General features: G+C 37.7%; 1 long non-coding RNA gene across 1 annotated transcript; it reads left to right on the top strand.

Annotated features, from left to right (window-relative positions):
• The first annotated feature begins 461 nt into the window (after window positions 1-461).
• Window positions 462-22,132, top strand: LOC129032002 (uncharacterized). Its single transcript, XR_008501175.1, has 3 exons — window positions 462-624; window positions 11,671-11,775; window positions 21,808-22,132. It is a non-coding gene; the product is annotated as an uncharacterized LOC129032002 (long non-coding RNA).
• Window positions 22,133-22,452: the final 320 nt, after the last annotated feature.

Below are 22,452 nucleotides of genomic sequence, written 5' to 3'. Positions count from 1 at the left end.
CCTCGGCCTCCCAAAGTGCTGGAATTACAGGCGTGAGCCACCGCGTCCGGCTTACGTGCACACGTTTAAACAAGATTATTTCTCGGCTAACATAAGCTGGGACTATGACAATGGGAATTTTAAAAAATGAATTAAAGACTAGAAGCACAAAAGATTAGAGGAGATAAGTCATCTATTTAAATATGTGCATTTTTCCTTAAGTGGATCTATTTGGTCTATCCTGTTATATTTCAGAATTTTGTTACCTTTTTAAATATAAACTATATCAAAACAAGCAACACAAGAGTTTCTGAAGGAGAATTTAAGCATCATTTTCCTATTCTCTGACTCTATAAGAATTAATCAGCTAATGAATCAACTAGCTATTAGTTATTGTGTTCCTTTAAAGCACCCAGTTCTGCCCTTCTATGTCTCAATAAAAGATAACGCTGATTTCTCCCTCAGTTTTATTTTTGTCTTTCAGCTCTATGCTAACTTGTGTGACATCTGTGCACAATCCATCCAGCTGTGATTAAATTCCTGGTTTCAGTGTTTGTGTGTGTGTGTCTGTGTGTGTGTGTGTTTCAATTCAAAAATTAAAGGCAAATTCCTGTAGAAAGAGATACTTGGAAAACGTCTGCAAATGTAAGTAGTTCCCAAAGGGAAAAACTTTACAATCATACTTTTAATTAGGGTCCTAAATGTTCAGTGACTCTAAGAGCACACTAGTAAATATTATTTTTACAATCTGATTAAATACTTGACTCACATGAATAGGCCTAATTCTTTCTCATATTTCAAAGGAAGAGGGGCCTGAAGGGTCTTCTTATAGATGAAATGAATTTTACTTGTCTTACTTGCTGTATTGAGCTACCTTGCAGTACTGAGAAGAAGGATCAGTAGAATAGCAAAGCTTTTATCATATTCCTGAAAATTAGGGCAACCCACCAGCTATCTGCATCTAGGATAGAAATTGGTTTAACAGTGTAATAAGAGTCACTGAGGCAGATTCCCTCCCCTCTTCCCCCATACCACATCTGAATGGGCTCATAGTGATGAGCAAGGAGGAGAGAGACAACTATGCATTCTCCCATCTGAACCCAAAGAAAAGGCTGGGAAGGGTCTTGGTTTTGCTGTGGACTAGGTTACATTTGATTATCTTTTCTCATAAAGAGCATTTCATTTTACCAAGTTTGCTGCTTGTGACCTTGTTTACTGCGAGTTAAATAACTGGATTTAAATATGTTCCAAGGTTTATCTTGGTGCACTTCTTGTTCACAAAGCCAAAGCACATCTTAGGAGCAAAACAGCATTGTGGCCAAGTCTCCCCAATAAAAATACATAAAGGTTTATTATAGCGACTGAGTAAATAACTGGGGCCAAAGACCCAGACTTTCAGTGCTAATTGTAAGTGCTTTAGACATATTTTTCCTCACAAACAAGTAACAGTTATTCCAGTATATATTTTCCTGGATTAAACCTGTGAATGGGCGTAACTGTTTCCCCTCAACTGGCTGCTCTATTGCCACTTAAAAATCTAACAAGTTTTTCCAGTGCCGCTTTCAGCTTTCAGTATTACAATTACCAGCTGGATCTTTAGCTGAAGCTTCAGCTGCATGTTTACTTTAAATAGGGATATCTATCAAACCTGACCCTTGGTGTAAGCATGTTCCTTTCTTAGGAAAAGTCCCAAGGCCTTTGGCCCCATGCATGCTTGTGGAATTGCTGTCTGTAATGTGGAATGGGATGAGATATTGAATGGCATGCTGTCCATCATTCTGTTATGGAATACCACTGTGAGTAGTGTACTGGTGTCTCTTACATCCAACAGCTTTGCATTTGGAGCCCAATAATATTTATTCAAGTGTTGGACTGGCTGAACCATTGATACTCAGAGTCAGTTCCATTGGGATTAAATAAATAGTGAAAGATATCAGCAATAGGAAAGGGAAAATAAAGAGTGGGAACTATTTTTCAAAGTAAAAAGAAAAATGTTGTTAATGAAAGGCCTGCTTTTCAGATGACACTTTTTTTTCAAACCTGTTTGCAGACTACCAGGTCTGTTAATAGTTCTCAGATTGTATTTTTCTATTAGGTTCATATTTGATGAACCTGTAGGTTTTGACAATAAGTTGCTATAAGTAACTTCAGTAGAATTATAAGTAACTTTTCAGTAGAATTGTATCAGGTTTGTATTTTAACTTCCAAGTACTTTGGGTCTGAGAAAGAATATATGATTTGAGGTTTTTTTCGTAAAGATCTATGGAAATAGATAAGGAAAATATTGGCTCTGATAATTATAGATTCTGGTGGTGAGTGGAAAAGATAGGTCTGGCTCTGAGCCAGCTTTTGAGTGGCATCTTGCTTCTGCACAGGCCCTGGCTATGTGAGTCTCAGCGGGGCTTACAGTTCCCTGTGCTTCAATTTGCATATATGCAAAGTGGCAATAACAACTGTACCTACTACAGAGTGTGTTTGTGAAGGTCAAAATAATTGATACAAGCTGGGCGTGGTGGCTCTCGCCTGTAATCCCAGCACTTTGGGGGGCCGAGGCGGGCGGGTCACGAGGTCAGGAGATCCAGACCATCCTGGCTAACACGATGAAACCCCATCTCTACTAAAAATATAAAAATTAGCCGGGTGTGGTGTCACGCACCTCTAATCCTAGCTACTTGGGAGGCTGAGGCAGGAGAATCACTTGAACCCGGGAGGCGCAGATTGCTGTGAGCCAAGATCACGCCACTGCACTCCAGCTGGGGTGACAGAGCGAGACTCCGTCTCAAAAAAATAAAAAATAAAAAATAAATTCATACATTAAAATGTTTAATATAGCATCTGGCATACACTAAATGCTTAATAAATATCAGCTACTGTCATTGCCATTTGAAGGTATGAAATGTGAACCCTCTCTCACCTTGAGAGTAACCTGTGCTGAGCTGGCTGTACTTGCAGGACTCCACAGACTAAGAAACAAAAGAAGGTGATAGGGGAAAAAAGTTGGTAGCAGAAATAGAAAGTAGTAGAAAGTAGAATGGAGACCACATCTTAGGCACTAAAGTAAAATAACTCATTTAGGCAAATACCCTAATAAGTAAGCTCAATGTATTTCTTCATTTTAAATTAAGAATTCATTGAACTTTAAGTGAAGGTATAGGCATCCCTGCTTTAAATACTTGCACTGGGATGTAGAAATATAGGAGGAAGGCAGGCTAGGAGTGTCCCAATTTATTAATTTTGTATTTCATTTCCCATGTAGGGGCATAGAATAGATCGCCAGAAGGATCTTATAAAAGGAATAAAATATTTTTCTGTAAAATAACTCAGTGATGAAGCCATCGACTATATCTTCCTGTACCAAACTGACACCGGGCATGAGATTTTAAAAGAACTACAGAAACATTGATAATCTAAAGACTGGATAACATACAGATAATAAGTTGAATTGTAAACATAATAGAGACTATCCTCTTGTCTCTATTTCTTTCCCTTGACTACTCCTTTGGAGTTTCCTCCACTAACTCCCTCACCCTCTATTCCCTTATATACAGCTCTTCCAGGGAGTTCCTGACCCTTTTATGTCTATATAATCTCTTTAATTCACACTCACGGCTTCATTAGCAATAATTTCTCTCCTAAAATCCAGATATGAATTAACAATTCAGATCTGATGAATGCAGACCTTCTTTATAGCAGCAATGGTACTCATCTTCATTAAGTCTAACATCCAAATCCACTAGCTTTCCCTACAAATTAGAGCCTTTGTCTGAATTCCCTGTTTCCGGAAATGACAAACAGGGTGGTTGCCTTAGGAACTCAGTGTAACCCTTGATGCTTTATTTTTCTTCCCTTTCTTCAACCAATCCATTGCCAAAGTCTATAAAATTTTCCTCCACTATATCTTGTCCCTCACCCCTCTTTTCCGTTCAAACGTCATCAATTCTAATATATGCCTTTATGGATTCATTTGCATAGCTTTCCCTCCTGGACAAACTGCAAATGAGAGCGCTGATAAGACATATGATTCAATTTTGAAAGCTTCTTAATCTATTTTCTTGTTGCCCATCTTATCATTATCAAATTCATATTCTTGTGGTAGTTGCAAGAACTGCCATATTCATAGCAGATACAATCCTATTCCTCCTTTGTTCAAAACCCTTAAACTGTTCATTGTTTATTTTAGATGTCCCCAACATTTTACCATATCACACATGGGATATTACGTGTTCATTCCAGTGATATAGTCCTGTGTGCTATTACAGGAATGACACTATAACTCCTTCCCTTTCTTTTCCATTCAAGGAAACATAGCAAAACACAAATCAGGGGTGAGACTGCCAGTGGACCCTTTCTCAGGGAAACAACAATTTAACTTGTGAAAGTTATTTTAAAAAAAACATGAAAAGTGTCTATAAATAGTCCCAAGGACAAACAGGAAATAAAGAAACATTTATTCAAGAAAATCTAGTGAACCTGAGAACAGCAAGAGTCCATGATATTTCAGTCAGAATTCACTCCATTAACCTCTACTATCCCCCATCTGTGTGTTAGGGAAACTTTAAGCCAGAAGCCCTACTGTCACATAGGTGTGGTCAGGGAGACAGGGGTACTCCCTTCCCCAGCCTCCTAGTCTGGAGCTATAGTTTCACTGTGGGAAGGGCAGACTGCTGACATTTCTCTTCCCCATTCTCTCCAACTCTCTGTTGCAGAAGCTCACTTCCAGGCAGGAACAGCCAAGGGGACCAGGCTTCTCTAGTTTCACCCAGCCCTGTCTTGTAGGATGGCTGGCAGGCTTTCAGGCATGGCAGACTGAGAATACTAAGCTCCTGATTGCCACAGCCCCAGTTCTTTCGCAGGGCAGAGGTTCCATGCCTGGAGGGGCTGCCACCCCTTCCCATACCCACTCACAGAGCAAGAGTGTCATTATCAGAAAGTGGTCCCCATTCCTAGCTCTAGCAAATTGATGTAGGATTTCTTTTCGGGAGAAAAGCAAGCCATAAAGGCAAAGAGTTTCACAGCTCTGCCTGTAGAGACTGACTTCATTTGGGAAAAAGAGAGATGAATTCCATTGTATGTTCATTGTCTAAAATAATGGATATTATTGTTGAAAAAATTAAAAGACCAGTAGATCTGATAAAGGCAAAATGGCAGAACAGCCAAAAGTTTAACAGTGGGAACCAGAGACAATCAAGGTGAACTTCCCTGCGATTATAGACAATTCCACAGGTTAGAAGGGCTGCGTGTAAGCACTGGGTTGCACCCATTTGGGGGCAATCAGAGCAGGACATAGAGCTGACTTGAAAGCATTTCCAAATCTACCCAAGTCACAGACAGACCCATCAACACAGGGAAGAAGCTTCACACAACTTCTGGCAAAAACTGACTGAACAATAAGCTACTCTGACCCAGGGTAACTCCTAGAAAGGTAGGCTTAAAAATGCTATCACAGACCCTAATAATGCCATCTATGAAGAAACCACAGCTAACATTATACTTAACTGAGAAAAACTGAATGCTTTCTCTGTAAGATTAGGAACAAGTTAAGGATATACATTTTTCGTACTTCTATTTACAGGGCAATTAGGAAATACATACATAGATAAATGGCACCCAGATTGGAAAGGAAGAAGCAAAACTATGCTATTTACAGATGACATAAAGCACTAAGAAATCCACAAAAAACTATTAGAGTTAATAAACGAGTTTTGCAGAGTTGCACTATACAAGACCAATATACAAAAATTAATTGTATATCTATATTTTTGCAATAGTATTCTGAAAATAAAATTAAGAAAACAATTCTATTTAAAGTAGCATCAAAAATAAGATACTTAGGTGTAAATTTGATAAAAGAAGCACAAGACTTGAAACTGAAAAATCATAAAACATTATTGAAAAAGGTAAAGTCTAAATAAATGAAAAGGCACCCTGTGTTCATGCATCAGAAGACTTAATATTGTTAAGATGGCAATACTTTCCAAATTAATCTACAGCATCAATGCAATTCCTATTGACAGCCCAATTGGCTTCTTTTGTTGAAAAAGACAAACTGATCTTAAAATTAATGTACATATACAAGGAAACCAGAATAGACAAAATAATCTCAGAAAACAGCAAAGTTGGAGGACTCACATTTCTAAATTTTTAAACTTACTCCAAGGCTTACAGTAATCAACACAGTATAGTACAGGCATAAGGATAGACATATATAAAATAGAAAATAATTGAGATTCTAGAAATTAAACACATTTATGGTCAATTGATTTCCAGAAGGGTGCCAAGACAATTAAATGCATAGGGGAAGGGTGTAGAGAATACTCTTTCCAACAAATATCCCTGGGACAACTGGATATCTACAAACAAAAGAATAAATTTGGACACTTAACTCACCCATTTGCAAAAATTAACTCTCAATGGACAATGATCTCAAACATAGAGGCTAAAACCATAAATCCACATAGAAGAAAACATAGGCATAATTTTTCATGACCTTGGATTAGATTAGTTAGTTGATGATTTCTTAGACACATCATCAAAAGAACAAGCAAAAAAAATGTGAGACTTCCAAAAGTTAAAATCTTTTGCATTGCAAATTTGACCATCAAGAAAGACTACCAACAGAACGTGAGAAAATATTTGCAAATTGTATATTTGATCAGGCACTTGTATCCAGAATATATAAAGAACTGTTTTTGTTTTGTTTTGTTTTGTTTTGTTTTCGAGATGGAGTCTCACTGTGTCACCCAGACTGGAGTGCAGTGGCTGGATCTCGGCTCACTGCAAGCTCTGCCTCCCGGGTTCACATCCTTCTCCTGCCTCAGCCTCCAGAGTAGCTGGGACTACAGGCGCCAGCCACCACACCTGGCTAATTGTTTTTTTTGTATTTTCAGTAGAGACGGGGTTTCACTGTGTTAGCCAGGATGGTCTCGATCTCCTGACCTCGTGATATGCCTGCCTCGGCCTCCCAAAGTGCTGGGATTACAGGCGTGAGCCACCGCACCCGGCCTACAAAGAACTGTTAAATTCAATAATAAAAAGATGACTATCCAATTTTTAAATAGGCAAATATTTTGAATAGCTGTTTCTCCAAAGATATTCAAATGGCTAATAAACATATGACACAATGCTCAGTAACCTTAGTCATTGGAAAAATAAAAATCAAAACAATGAGTTACCAATTCACATTTCCCATGTTAGGTATAACCAAGAGGACAAATAAGAGTAGTCCCTTGGTATTCATGGGGGATTGGTTCCAGGGCCCTCCAACAGACACAAAATCCAAGGATGATCAAGTCCCATATATAAACTGGCATAGTATTTGCATCTAACCTATACACATCATCCTGTATACTTTAAATAATCTCTAGATTACCTATAATTGCTACTACAATGCCTATAAATCATTTCATTCACATTGATTCAACATAGTAGTAGTTGTTCAGCAAATTCAAGTTTTGCTTTTTTTGAACTTTGTGCAATAATTTTCCCAAATATTTTCCGTTTTACTTTTCTTTCTTTCTTCCTTTCCTTTCCTTTTCTTTCTTTCTTTTTCTTTCTCTTTCTTTCTTTTCTTTCTTTCCCTTCCTTTCTCTCTCTCTCTCTCTCCTTCCTTCCTTCCTTTCTCTCTCTTTTTCTCCTTCCTTCCTTCCTTCTCCCTCCCTCCCTCCCTCCCTCTCTCTCTCTCTCTTTCTTTCTTTCTTTCTTGTCTTCTTTCACAGAATCTCGCACTCTCATCCAGGCTAGCCTCCACCTCCCGGTTCAACCAATTCTCATGCCTCAGCCTCCTGGGTAGCTGGGACTACAGGCATGTGTCACCACACCTGGATACTTGTTTTTTGTACTTTTAGTAGAGATGGGGTTTCCCTCTGTTGGCCAGTCTGGTCTGGAACTCCTGACCGCAGGTGATCTGCCTACCTCAGCCTCCCAAAGTGCTGGGATTACAGGCATAAGCCACTATTCCTGGCCTCCAAATATTTTCAATCTGTGGTCAGTTGAAGTAACAAATATAAACTTCATGGATACAGAGGCTGATGGGAATCATGAATGATGATGAGAATGCAGAGAAATCAGAACCCCTGTACATTGGGGGTGATTGTAAAATGGTGTGGACCTTTTGAAAAATAGTTTGGCAGTTCCTCCAACTTTAAACATAGAGATACCATATGATCCAGAAATCCCACTTCTAAGGTATATACCCAAGAGAAATAAAAACATACCAAAACTTGGCTGGGCGCAGTGTCTCACGCCTGTAATCCCAATACTTTGGGAGGCCCAGACAGGTGGATCACAAGGTCAAGAGATCCAGAACATCCTGGCCAACATGGTGAAACCTGGTCTCTACTAAAAATACAAAACTTAGCTGGGCGTGGTGGCACGTGCCTGTAGTCCCAGCTACTCGGGAGGCTGAGGCAGAAGGACCACTTAAACCCAGGAGGCAGAGGTTGCAGTTAGCCAAGATCGCTCCACTGCACTCCAGCCTGGTGACAGAGAGACTCCGTCTCCAAAAAACAAAAACAAAAACTTATTCATAGCAACGTTATTCATAATAGACAAAAGGGTAAACAACCCATATGTCTTATTAACTGATTCATATAATGAAATATTGGAAATAAAAAGAAAGGAAGTATTGGTAAATAGTACAACATGAAAACATTATGCTAAGGAAAAACAGCCAGTCAAAAAAATACTATATAGATATAGTATGATGTCATTTATATGAAATGTGCAGAAAAACAAAGTTTATATAGATAGAAAACAGATTAGTGGTAGTTCATGGTTGAGGAGGTAAGGTAGGGGAAATGGGAATTGACTACTAATGAGTATTTTTTAGGAGTGACAAAATGTCCTAAAATTAGATTGTGATGATAGTTTTATAACCCTATGAATATACTAAAAAACATTAAATTGTGCCTTTTAAATGGGAGAATTTTAAATTTTACCATTTAGATCTCACTAAAGCTTTTAAAAAATGCTAATTAGACCAAATAGAATTATTAAATGTATAACTTTTTAATTTGCTCTAATCTTTTAAAAATATAAAACTTTCTCAAACACTTGAAATTTACAATTTCTCATAATTTGTTACTTTATTCTCTTGAATTTTCTAGAACAGTGCTGTGCAATAAAAATATAATTTGAGTCAGTATGCAATTTTAAATTTTTAGTAAACATATTTTTAAAAGTAAAAAGAAACAGGTTAAGTTTAGCAATCTATATTATTTAACCTTATCTATCTGAAATATTACTTCTATACTTAATATAAACATTTTTAATGAGATATTTTGCATTTTTTTCAAATATATCTTTAAAAATATTTCACCTGTGTTTTACACTTATGACACATCTCAACTCCAACTAGCCATACTTCAAATGCTCAATAGCTACATGAAGTCAGTGGCTACCATATTAGACGTGCAAGTTCTAGATGGATTTTAATAAAATATAGTTATTGTATGATCATTTTCTAATCTTCAAACCACTCTTCTTTTTCTTATCTTATTGCATGGACTAGGGCCTCCACTAAAATGTTGGATAATAGTGGGGAGAACAGATTTCCCCAGCATTGTTTCTTACTTTAATGAGTGTGGTTCCTATGTTTCATGTTGAGCTTAAACTGACAAAATTACTTGTGATCTGCTTAATGGCCAATTTTGACATAGTACTGAGTATTATTGTCTACCTAATTATTGTCTAAACTCCATTTCCTTAGGGTGAGTTATTTCCTGTGATGTCTCTATTGTAAGCAGCCACTTACTCAAGTACTCCAGATAGCTCCAGGATAACCTAAGATGGTTTAGCCCTGGTTCAGGCCAAGAGTCCTTCTACACAAGCACATGAAAACCTTCACTATATGCTAAATCAATAACCTAGTACTTTAAGCAATTTTCTTTTTTAAAAAGGGAAATTTAATGAACAAAACACAGGGATATTTGAACTGATGTACTTTATGACTTTTGGAAAAACAAAACAACACACATACAAATTAAATTATCGTATTTAGAAAAATTAAATTAATTCTGAGAATAATTAAATTAATCCCCAGAGTCTTATTTATTTTTAGGCAGTTAAACAATTAAAAGAATATGTTTACTTTCCTGAAATTGTCTCAGTGGGAAAGGAAAGACTATTAAATGACAATTCTCTATGTAGATTCATAGCTGTTAAACATAATTAGCTTTAATATTTACTGCACATTGTTTCTATTTGTTATATGGAAAGAGAAAAATATGTTAAACAAAAATGTTTTACATGTACATATATGTATATGTGTATATATATTGGTGTATATATTGGTATATAAATTGCAATATATGTATGCATATATATATTGGTCTATACATATAAAAATCTTTGTTTAACATATTTTTTGTCTTTCCATATAATGTATAGAAATAATGGACAGTAAATATTAAAACTAATTATTTTTAACAGCTGTGAATCTTCATATAGTTGCCATTTGTCAGCTATTCCTAACGTTGTAAGAAAATACGATTGTTAGGAAATAAAGTTATTGTTTATTATGGTTATTAGGTTGTAAGTTAATGCTGTGGTTTGAATATTAATTGTTTTTCTCCACCAAAATTCATGTTGAAATTTGATCCCCGATGTGTCAGTGTTTAAAGGTGAGACCTAGTGGGTGGTGTTTGGCTTATGGGAGTAGGTTCCTCATAAATGGCTTGGTGCTGTTCTTGTAGTAGTGAGTTCTCACTTTCCTAAGACTGGATTTGTTCTCCTAGGAATGGATTAGTTCCCTCAAAAATGGGTTGTTATAAAGCCAGAATGCTCCTCAGGTTTTCCTCCTCTTTGCATGTCTCCTTTTTTTTTTTTACCTTCTCTGCTATGTTGTAATGCAGCACGAATGCCCTCACCAGAAGACAGATCCTTGACCTTGATCTTCTCAGCATATAGAACTACACGCTAAACAAACCCCTATTCTTCCTAAATTACCCAGTCTTAGATATTCTTTTATAGGAATAAAAATGGATTAAGACAGTTTATAAGATGAAAAATATACAAACTTTGTATTTACAAATTAGTAGGCTTTAATTTAATTAGTTTATTTTTTTTTGAGACTGAGTCTCACTCTGTCACCCAGGCTGGAGTGCAGTGGCGCGATCTCTGCTCACTGCAACCTCTGCCTCCCGAGTTCAAGCTATTCTTCTGCCTCAGGCTCCCAAGTAGCTGGGATTACAAGCGTGTGCCACCACACCTGGTTAATTTTTGTATTTTTAGTAGAGATGGAGTTTCGCCATGTTAGCCAGGCCGGACTTGAACTCCTGACCACAGGTGATCCTCCTGCCTCAGCCTCCCAAAGTGCTGGGATTAGAGGCATAAGCTACTGCACCCAGCCAGGGCTTTAATTTTACATCTCTTTACCTTATAACTCAAACCCATATTAAATGGTTTCTGTACATATTAAGTGCTCTGTAGGCTCTATGACCAAAAATAAGAGAAAAGCAAAATTTGTTTCATATATTCAGAAAAAATATAGTGGACAAGGACAATATTTTACATTTTCCTTTGTAAGGAACTGCATCCACGTTTCATCCAAATTGTCTTTTCTAATCCATTCAGTATTTTTGTTTCATACCTGCTTTGGGATACAGGTTTAATTCATATAAAAATTATTCTATTGGCTTCTGCTTGCAGGAAGATAAAATTAACATAATTCTCCTATTTCTCCACTAAATACAGCTAAAAACTCTGGACATTTTATATGAAACAAGCATAAAAAGACTCCAAAAGGTAGAGACAAGGCAGAATTGCTGGGGAACTTGAGACCAAAGGAACAACACATTAGTAAGTTCTCCAGGCATGCTTTCTGATTCACGTATCCTTAAATTGAAGCTGAAGAAGTCAGTAACCTGGAAATGTTTTTCAATAAAATTGACAAACTTCTAGCAAGATTGATGATATAATTAGGACATTTGTGCCCTTCAAATCTCATGTTGAAATTCAATCCCAAGGGTTGGAGGTGGGACCTAGTGGGAAATGTGTGAGTCATGAGGGCAGGTCCCTCCTGAATGGGTTGGTGCAATGATTATGGTAATGGATTCTCACTCTATTAGTTCACATGAGACCTGATTGTTACAAAGAGCATGGCCATTCCTCCTCTCTTCTTCTCGCTCACTGTCTCACCACCATGTGACATGCCTGCTTTCTTTCCTCTTTTGCCATAATTGAAAACTCCCTGGGGTTCTCACTAGAAGCAGATGCTGGTGCTTTACTTCTTGTACAGCCTGCAAAACCATGAGCCAAATAAACCTCTTTTCTTTATAAATTACTTAGCCTTAGGTATCCCTTTACATCAATGCAAAACAAACTAAGAAAAGTGACAAAGAATAAAAGAGAGAAGATAAAAATTACCAATACCAGAAATAAAACAGGGAATATCCTTATAGTCTCTCCAGACATTAAAAGGATAATAGGGGAAAACAATGAACATCTCTACACACATATGTTTGACAACTTCAACAAAATGGACTAAACCTTCAAAAAACACACAAACTATCAGCAATTCACCCAACAGGAAAGATATATATATATCTTTTTGAGACGGAGTCTCACTCTGTTGCTCAGGCTGGAGTGCAGTGGCACAATCTCGGCTCACTGCAACCTCTGCCTCCGGGTTGAAGCAATTCTCCTGCCTCAGCCTCCCGACAGCTGGGACTACAGGGACACATGGCCACATCTGGCTAATTTTTTTGTGTTTTTAGTAGAGATGGGGTTTCACTGTGTTGCCCAGGTTGGTCTCGAACTCCTGAGCTCAGGCAATCTGCCTGCCTCGGCCTCCCAAAGTGCTAGGATTACAGGCATGAGCCACCGTGCCCAGCCAAAAGAGATAATTTAAATATAACTTTACTATTAAAGTAATTGAATTCGTAATTGTAGAACTCCCCAGAAGAAATCTGCAGGCCCAGATAATTTCACCAGAAAATACCCATAATTGTTTAAAGAAAAATTAACACCAATTCAACTCAAAGTTTTTTATAAAGTGTGATGAGTGATCACTTCACAATTTATTTTATGAAGTTATCATTACCCTGTTGCCAAAAATCAGAGAAAGTCAGTACAAAGAAAGAAACAAACAAATGAAATGACAATTTAATATCCCTAATAAATATAGATGCAAAAATTCTTAAAATATTAGAGATAGAATTCAGCAATATATAAAAAGAATTATACACCATGACTACATGAGATTTATTCTAGGAATTAAAGCCGGTTCAATATTTAAAAATCAATCAATGTAATCTACCATGTCAATAGGTTAAAGAAGAAAAATTACATGACTATATTAATCAATGCAGAAAAAAATTTAATAAAACTTAATAGCCATTCAAGATAAAATCTATCAGAAAAATAGGAGTAGAGGAGAATTTCTTAAGTTGATAAAAGATATCTGCAAACATCTTACACGTGATATATGCTTAATGGTACACACATACACACATACACACCCCTCCCAAAACTAGTAAGTTTGATCAGCAAGGTCTTAGGACACATGATAAACATACAAAACTCATCTGTATTTCTCAATACTAGATATAAACATGTGAGTGCAATGGAATTAAAAATATGCTTCCACTTGCAATCACTCAAGAAAATAATGGAATACTTAGGTGCAAATCTAATAAAACAAACATGTATAGGACTTATATGATGAAAACTGCAAAATTCTCATGAAAGAAATCAAAGAATATCTAAATAAATCAAGAGATGTACCATGTTTATGGATTGAAAAACTCAACCAAATGCGAGCAAGGACACAGAGAAACTGAGTTACTGATGCATTGCTTCTGGGAATGTAAAATGGCACAACTGCCCTGAAAAGTCATAATTTCTTTAAAAATTAAACATGCAACTATAGTATGACCCATATTTTTTTCTCCCGGACATTAATATGAGATAAATGAAAATCTGTGTTCACACAGAAACTCATACATGAATGTGTATAACAGCTTTAATTCATAGTAGCCCCAAACTGGAACAACCTGGTGTCCTGCAGTGGGTGAACAGTTAAATGGAGTCATACTCAGCAATAAAAAGCAACAGGCTAATGATTTACACAACAACCTGAATGAATCTTCAGAGAATTATAATGAGTATATATTTACCTAATGGTATCTCTGTATACTGTTTATATAACATTCTTGAAATGATAAAGTTAGAGAAATGGAGAACAGGTTAGTGTTTCCAGGGGTTAAAGAGGAGTTGCAGGTGAGAGAGAAGTAGGTGTGGCTGCAAAAGGGCCACATGAGCGATCCTTGTGGTGACAGAAATGTTATTATCTTGCTTATAAATATCAATATCATGGCTATGATATTGAATTTATAGTTTTGCAAAATGTTACCACTGGTCGAACTTGAGTAAAAGGTATGCAGGATCCCTCTGTATTTCTCTGTATTATTTCTTTTTTTTTCTTTCTTTTTTTTTTTTTTGAGATGGAGTCTCGCTCTTTTGCCCACGCTGGACTGCAGTAGCGCTATCTCGGCTCACTGCAAGCTCTGCCTCACGGGTTCACACCATTCTCCTGCCTCAGCCTCCCGAGTGGCTGGGACTACAGGCACCCACCACCGCACCCAGCTAATTTTTTGTACTTTTAGTAGAGATGGGGTTTCACCGTGTTAGCCAGGGTGGTCTCGATCTCCTGACCTCATGATCCACCCATCTCGGCCTCCAAAAGTGCTGGGATTACAGGCATGAGCCACCGCGCCCAGCCTCTGTATTATTTCTTACAGCTACATGTGAATCTACAATTATCTCAAAATAAAAAGTCTATTTAAATTTTAAATATATTCCATCGAATATAGGTACCTAATCAGAAGCCTATAGACTATGAATAAAACTGTAACTTTTATTAGTTGGGGATTCTAATAATCATAATTGAGGAAGATTGAGAAGTTTTTAAAAACAAAAAGTTGTAAAGAAAATAAATAAAATGTCTTACAGGATAGATTAAGATAAAGTAGCACAACTCTTTTTATCTCTGTCACTTGGGTTGAGGAAATCTCAGGTTGATGCACTCTAGAACCTGAAATTTTAATTCTCTGAGACTTCAAGGTTTTGTAGAAGTGATCCATTCTTCTTTAAGGTAGACTGGTGGCAAGGGGTATCAGCTTTAGAAACACAATTATGGCTATCTCTACGGCTATAGTCCAGGGCTGACAATAAGAGATGCTGTTACAGAGCTGGGCTCTCTAGCAGCAATGAGATGACAGAAGCACAAATAATTGAGGCCAGGTGATGACACCTTAGCATCAGAAGGAAAGTGATCACAATTATCATAATAAATGGCAAGGTCAGAATGGCAGTCTTGGGACCTGACCCACAAAGAGTATGGAGATAGTTAATTGAACATTGAAGTCCAAGGGCAAAATAGATGAGTGGCCAACAAGTGTACTGTTTATTCTTTTTTGTAATAAGAAAAAATCAAGAATGGATAATCAGAAGGCTAAGACCAGCCAACCCAAGAAAAAGTCATAAATCCTTTGCTTAATTTCCAGGCCTGAACCAATTATAATATTTAAATTCCACTGACTGAGGGAGAGGCTAAGTATAGATGAAGAAAGGCTTTGCAATACCAAGGCAAGTACGAATTGAAAGGATTTCCCAGTCCTTATAAAGCTATTTACAGTAGTCACCCCTTATCTGCAGTTTTGATTTCCAGTTTCAGTTACCAGTGGTCAACCAAGATTTGAAAATATTACATGGAGAATTCCAGAAGTGAATAATTCATAAGTTTTAAATTGCACGCTATTCTAAGCAGTGCAGATCATCTTTTTGTCTAGTGTATTCACTCTGCTTGTACTACCTGCCCATTAATCACTTAGTAGTCATCTTGGTTACTAGATAGACTGTTGCAGTTTGGCAGTGCTTATGTTTAAGTAACCCTTATTTTACACAATAATGGCCCCAAAGCACAAGAGTAGTGATGATACCATATTGTTATAATAGTTCCATTTTATTATTAGTTATTGTTAATTTCTTATTGTACCTTACTTGTAAATTAAACTTTATCATAGTTATTTATGTATAGAAAAAAGTATAGTACAGGTGATTCAAGACTAATGATTTTTCAACTTACGATTTTTTGAATTTATAATGGTGCCAAACATCACAATTTTGGCATAAAGTACAGTATTCATGAGATTTTGACTGTACAATGGCACTAAACCATCACAATGTTGACATAATGTACAATAGTCAATAAATTACATGAGATATTAAGTACTTTATTACAAAATAGGCTTTGTGTTAGATGATCTTGCCCAATTGTAGGCTGATGTACGTGTTCTGAGAATGTTTAATGCTAGAACAACCTATGATGTTTGGTAGGTTAGGTGTATTAAATGCATATTTCACTTACAACATTTTCAACTTACAATGGATTTACTGGGATGTAATTGTACAGTAAGTTGAGGGGCATCTGTATATATATATGCATTGGTACTATCCATAGTTCCAGACATCCACTGAGGGTTTTACAATGTATTGCCCATTACTGTACTCAAATAATCACATACTGGAGTAAGAAAAATACTAAAATATTTTGAGGATAGTTGGATACTAGGTCCAAATTGGCACTGATACTGAGGAACCCAAAGTGTTATTGTGGCCACTGTTACTGTTGGGACCTGCAGTAGCCAGATAATAAATGGAATCCTGTCATAAGATTAAAATGAGATGGATCTGCAGGATCTATGGACATAACTTTAAATACTTCTCTTGTCCCAAAATGCAGAGTTGGAAACAACATACTTGTAATGGTACAACTTGGGAAGACTAAGTGGAGGCCCTATAATTGCCCCTATCTCAACCAAGATATTAAATCCAAAATAATACAACATCCCTGGAACATTAGGTAATAATTAGTGTCACCTATAAAAATTTAAAGGATGTAATCTTGATCATCACCATCATGTCCCCATATAATTCAGTATTCTGGCCTCTCCAAAAAAAAAAAAAAAACCCAACAAAAAACAACAGTAGGATACTGGAAGATGACTTATAGTTTGTTATAAACTTAAACAAGTAGTAGCCTTGATTGGAACTGATGTGACAAGTATGGTACCTTTGCTGAAACAGAGGGCAAGGGCACTGTAAATGGCCATTGATCTGATGAATGCATCATTTTCCATCCATATCAGCAAAAAGAATTAAAAGTAGTTTATATTCACATGTCTAGAGGTACCATAACAAGGTCATATTGGTCCATATAATTTTAATCAGCCAACGTGATCATGAAATTGTAGGCTCCTGCAGGACTTGGTAAGATACAAGGTGCTCTAGACAGTAAGAGGTAATTCCTACAAATATTCAGTGAAGATTTTAGGAGTTTGGTGGTCTGGGACATAGTAGGATATTTCCTCCAAAGTAAAGGACAAAGTAATACATTTCAAAACACCCAATAACACACATAAAAAGACATAATACAATGGAACAGCACTGTATTCACTCTTGGGAATGGTGCTGGGACCCATTTACAGAGTGACATAGAAAACTAGCAGATTTCATTGGGATCCGGATATAGAAAGAGCTCTGTTTCTGTGATGCAAGCAACCCTGTCATTTGCTCCCTATGACCCATCTGGTGTCTGTGTGGGAAGATATGTTGTATAGGGTTTATGGTGAGCAACACTAAGTCTCTGGAGCAAGGCCATGCCATCTAAAGCCCAGAAATATTCACCATGTTAAAATCAGGTCCTGGTAGCACCTGGTCATAGGGCATCAAATGGCCACACTGGCAGAACTATATATCATGATTTGGCTTCTGCCAGATTCACCAAGTCATAAGAAGTGGGGCCAGACACACTTTATCGTAAGACAGAGTGGTACACTCAGGAGTAGACATGAGCAGGTCCAAAGTGAGCTGCATAAGTAGGTGCCACAGAATTCCAAGTCATCTACCATCATTGCACTACCTCCTCACCCTCAGGTCACACTATGGCCATGCTGAGAGTCCCATGTGAGTAGCTCATGGAGAAGGAAAATGGTCAAGCTTGGTTTAAAGATAGTTCAGCCCAGTGAGTGAAAGCTGAAAAGGAACTCTTCCTAAGCCACAGTCCTACTCAGGGAGGGCCTTGAAAGGTGGCAATAAGCAGAAATCCTCACAATAAATAGTTTTCAATGGTGGATATTGTCATGCACTTTGTGTGAGAGCACAAGGGGCCTTAGGTAAAGAAAATATATGGCTACATGGTCCAGGTCCTGGAAGGAAGAAGGTTAGAAGCTCAGAGAGTAGGAGGTCTGGGATAGAATCCTGCAGATGGATTTATAGGTGTGAGCATGGAGTATAAATACCTTGGTATCACATGTTAACACTTATCAAAGAGCACATGTTAAATAAGGGGGCATGAACCAGTTAGTAGATGAAATGGCCCAGTGACCTGATATCAGCTAGCCTCTCCTGTCCTGGCACAATAAGCCTGTGAATGTAGTAGCCAGGGTAGCAGGAATGGAAGCCACACATAAAGCCAAAAGTAAGAGTTCCCACTGACCAGGGACCATCCAGCCTTTGCCTCTGCCTATTATCTAACCTGTCAACAATAAGAACCAATGCTGAACCCCCATTATGGAACCATCCATCAAGTTCAATCAGCTACTTGTGGCAAGTTCATTACATTGAACTCCTTCCACTCTGACAGAGGGCAGCAGTTTATCTTCACTGAGATGAACACTTACCTGCCTTTCCTGCCCACAGGATCTTTTCCAGGACCTCTACTCAGGGACTTAAGAGATTGATCCACTGACACTGGTTTCTTCATAATATTACCTCAAAACAAAGGACCCACTCCACAGTAAAAGAGATACAGAAAAGGGCATAAGACTATGGAATCCACTGGTCCTATCACACTGGTCCCGCATCACCCAGAAGCTGCCAGCTTGACATGGTATGAAAACACCTTTTGAAGATGTACCTAGAGTGCCAACCAGAATATGTATCTCGAATGTTTGGTGTCTTTCAGGACAGCATATACACTCTAAATCAATGACCATTTTATGGTACTATGCCCCTAATAGGTAGAAAACATGGGTTTGGGAACCTAGGGGTAAAAGTATAAGCAGCCTTGTTTATCATCATTCCCATGGTACCCATATGAGGGACTGGTGTGTCCTGTACCTAAAACTTTAATTTCTTGTGGGTCTGGATTTCCTTGTTCCCAGAGGGGAAATGTTTCCACCATTGTATACTATACTACAAAGAGAAATCCACTAATTGGTGAATGTTTCCAAATTTTTAAATGACTGTTCAAGGCTATGAATTTTATCGATTCATTGTTCTCCAGATTCCAAAATATGTAAAAGCTACTAACCATAGTGAACATTAGTGAAAACAATTCTGAAAATTCTTCACTTTAGTATCCAAGTTCTAAGAAAAGATTCTAGCATCTCATAGATTATCAGCATTGGATGAATGAATGAATAAATGAATGAATGAATAATTTGCAATAAACGTAAAATGGATAAAAAACACAAATATAGAGTGTGTGACAGTCTTTTGGAATGTTGAACTTCTATTGGAACTAAAAATACAGATTGCTACTCTATGGTCATAAAAAATACATTTACTTTAGTGAAAAAAGGCAGAAATCGCAAATGAGATGTTGGCTTAAAAATGCACAATTCACTGGACTAGCTCAGGTGCTCTGTTGTCATTGTTATCAGCAGTAATAACAGTGTTACTACTACTAACTAGTATTAGCAGCAATATAATTAACATTGATATTTTAGTGCTAATGCTGGATTTTTATGGTATTCAACTTAATAAAAAATCTGTAAATAGAAAAAATACACAATTCATTAAATGTCCTCATTCACATCATAAAAATATAAAGAAATAAAGTAGTTGTTACAGGTATCACCATTATAAATTGATGTTTTGGAATACTATAAGATGCAAAAACAAAGAGAAAAAGTAGAAACTGGACTGGGCATGGTGGCTTATGCCTGTAATCCTAGCACTTTGGGAGGCCGAGGTGGGTGGATCACAAGGTCAGGAGTTCAAGACCAGCCTGACCATCATGGTGAAACCACGTCTCTACTCAAAATACAAAAATTAGCCAGGTGTGGTGGCGCACACCTGTAATCTCAGCTACTTGGGAGGCTGAGGCAGGAGAATTGCTTGAACCCAGGAGGCGGAGGCAAAGGTGGAGGTTGCAGTGAGCCGAGATCACGCCACTGCACTCCAGCCTGGGTGACAGAGCAAGACTCCATCTCAAAAAAAAAGAAAACTTCATAGTGTATGTGACTACCACTCAGGCTTTAGTCAATACAATGCTCATGACATGGAAATTGTAAGGTATGTCTTTCCTTCTTCATATCATTGCAGACAAGGCTTACCATTTGTTTTCTTCTAAAAGGTATAACGTTAAACTAAGTATTTGTTATCACTGTTGGGACCTTTAACTAAAATTGTATATTTTTCAAATTTCTGGTAAAAACCTAAATAAAAAGATAAAAATTTAATTTTTACTAGTTATCCTTTATATCCCACCACATCATACTTATCTATTAGTGTTCATTTATTTATTTAATAAACACTTAAATAGCACCCACTAATTGCCAGGTGATAAATATCCTAAGCACTTTACCAAAATTAACTCATGTAACTCTCATAGCATTATGTGGTTGACTTTCCCCACTTTACAAAAAGAAAACTGGAATACAGATTAAGTGCCCAAGGTCACAAAGTAGCAAGTGGGAGATGGGATATGAACACAGGCAGTCTCCCCAAGTCCATGCTCTTTAAGACTACGCTGCACTTCCTCTCTAAGTATCTGATTCCAAGGTAAACTTGAATAAATGATATAAGTATTTAAGTGGATAACTAATTTCATGTTGTTCTCCCTTCTAAACATCCATTATTTTAACTAGCTCTGTCAATGCACTCAGTGGGGATTCAACTTCCTAGCATATGGATGGCATATCTGCCGGTGGCAGGAGAGGACAGGAAGTTTGGGGAGGGGAAGGAGAGCAAGGGAGCGAGGGAGTGCTTTGTTCTGAGCACTTCTCAATGCATATCCAGGCCCCATTCTTATTAGAAAATAGAAACAAATGCTACCATTTCTTGAGGATATATACCTAGAGTCATGCTCACCTTTTACACTCACGGTTGTGGTTTTTTTTGAGGTGGGGGACGGGGACAGAGTCTTGCTCTGTCACCAAGGCTGGAGTGTGGTAGCGCAATCATGGCTCACCACAGCCTCAATCTCCTGAGCTCAAGTGATCCTCCCACCTCAGCCTCCCAAGTAGGTAGGATTTCAGTCACGCACCACCCTGCCTGGCTAATTTTTGTATTTTTTGTAAAGATGAAGTTTCTCCAGGTTGCTCAGGCTGGTCTCAATTCCTGGACTCAAATGATCCTTGGCCTCCCAAAGTGCTGGGATTCCAGGCATGACCCACCACACCTGGCCTTATGCTCATGTTTATTACCTCTTAATTCTCACAGCTTTGTAAGGGTTAGTTCTCTGTTCCCTAAAACAAGTCCCCCATTTTATAAAGGAGATAATTGAGGCTGAGAGAGCATCACTGACTCTCTAAAGTCATCCAGGTGTGTCTGACTTCAAAACGGCTCTGTCCCCCTGTGCTGGCTACCATCTATGCTGCTGAGGAAATTGATTTCACTGCGGTTTGTTACCGTCTCCTCACGGCTCAACCTGACTTTTGTTGGAGTCATGCTTTGGTTTGGGTTTCTCTTTTGCTCTGTGGTTTTGGCACAGTCCCTAAATATGCTTTATTTATTCCATCCATATGGCAGTTTTCATTTGACGGCACACAGTTTGCAGTCTTAGAGGATGGCTCACATTTGCATTTTGCGTTACTCTTATAGGTCAGTCTGATATCCACCACCCAGTTCTCTAGGTGGAAGAATAATCAAAGAGACTGGGGGGAAAGAGGAATTCTCAGGGTTGGCCTTGTGGCCTTCCTACATGATGAAGATGTGAAGGCTGGATTTGATAATGAAGAGTCTTCTTTGTGTTCTCTCATTATTTATGCCACATCTGCCTTTCAGCATTTGTGTCAATGAGTCACTGTAATTACAGCCGTTGGATAATTTCTCCCGTTTTACAACACAAACCCGACTGTGTGAGTGCTCCACCAGAGAAAAACATTTATTTCCTTGCAGCACCATCAGGCAGCAAGGTCCAGCTTTCTTGAGGTGTGGTTATTAGCCAAGTCAGATGAAATGGCTTCTGTTCTTACTCACACTAACTGAAAGTGAGACTTGAGGAGCTTAGCTGATTATGGAGACACAAAGGATCAGAATTCTTTTTTCTATATAAAAGCCAGAATTTTGACTGAAGATCTTGCTTAAAAAATGATTTATGGAAAAATGAACTATGCTGACCCTGAAATGGAGGGATGGGGGTGAACTGGGGAGAATCACACTTCACTGTTTCTGTTTACTAGTACCCCCACCCCAAAACAAATAGTAGCTCCTACCATCTAGCAAGATGTTATAAGGCAAAAATAT

This window comes from Pongo pygmaeus, chromosome 11, assembly GCF_028885625.2.
Source record: "Pongo pygmaeus isolate AG05252 chromosome 11, NHGRI_mPonPyg2-v2.0_pri, whole genome shotgun sequence".
NCBI classification, from domain to species: domain Eukaryota; kingdom Metazoa; phylum Chordata; class Mammalia; order Primates; family Hominidae; genus Pongo; species Pongo pygmaeus.
The sequence above is the reverse complement of the archived record's forward strand: the minus strand, read 5'-3'. Positions and strand labels throughout refer to the sequence as shown.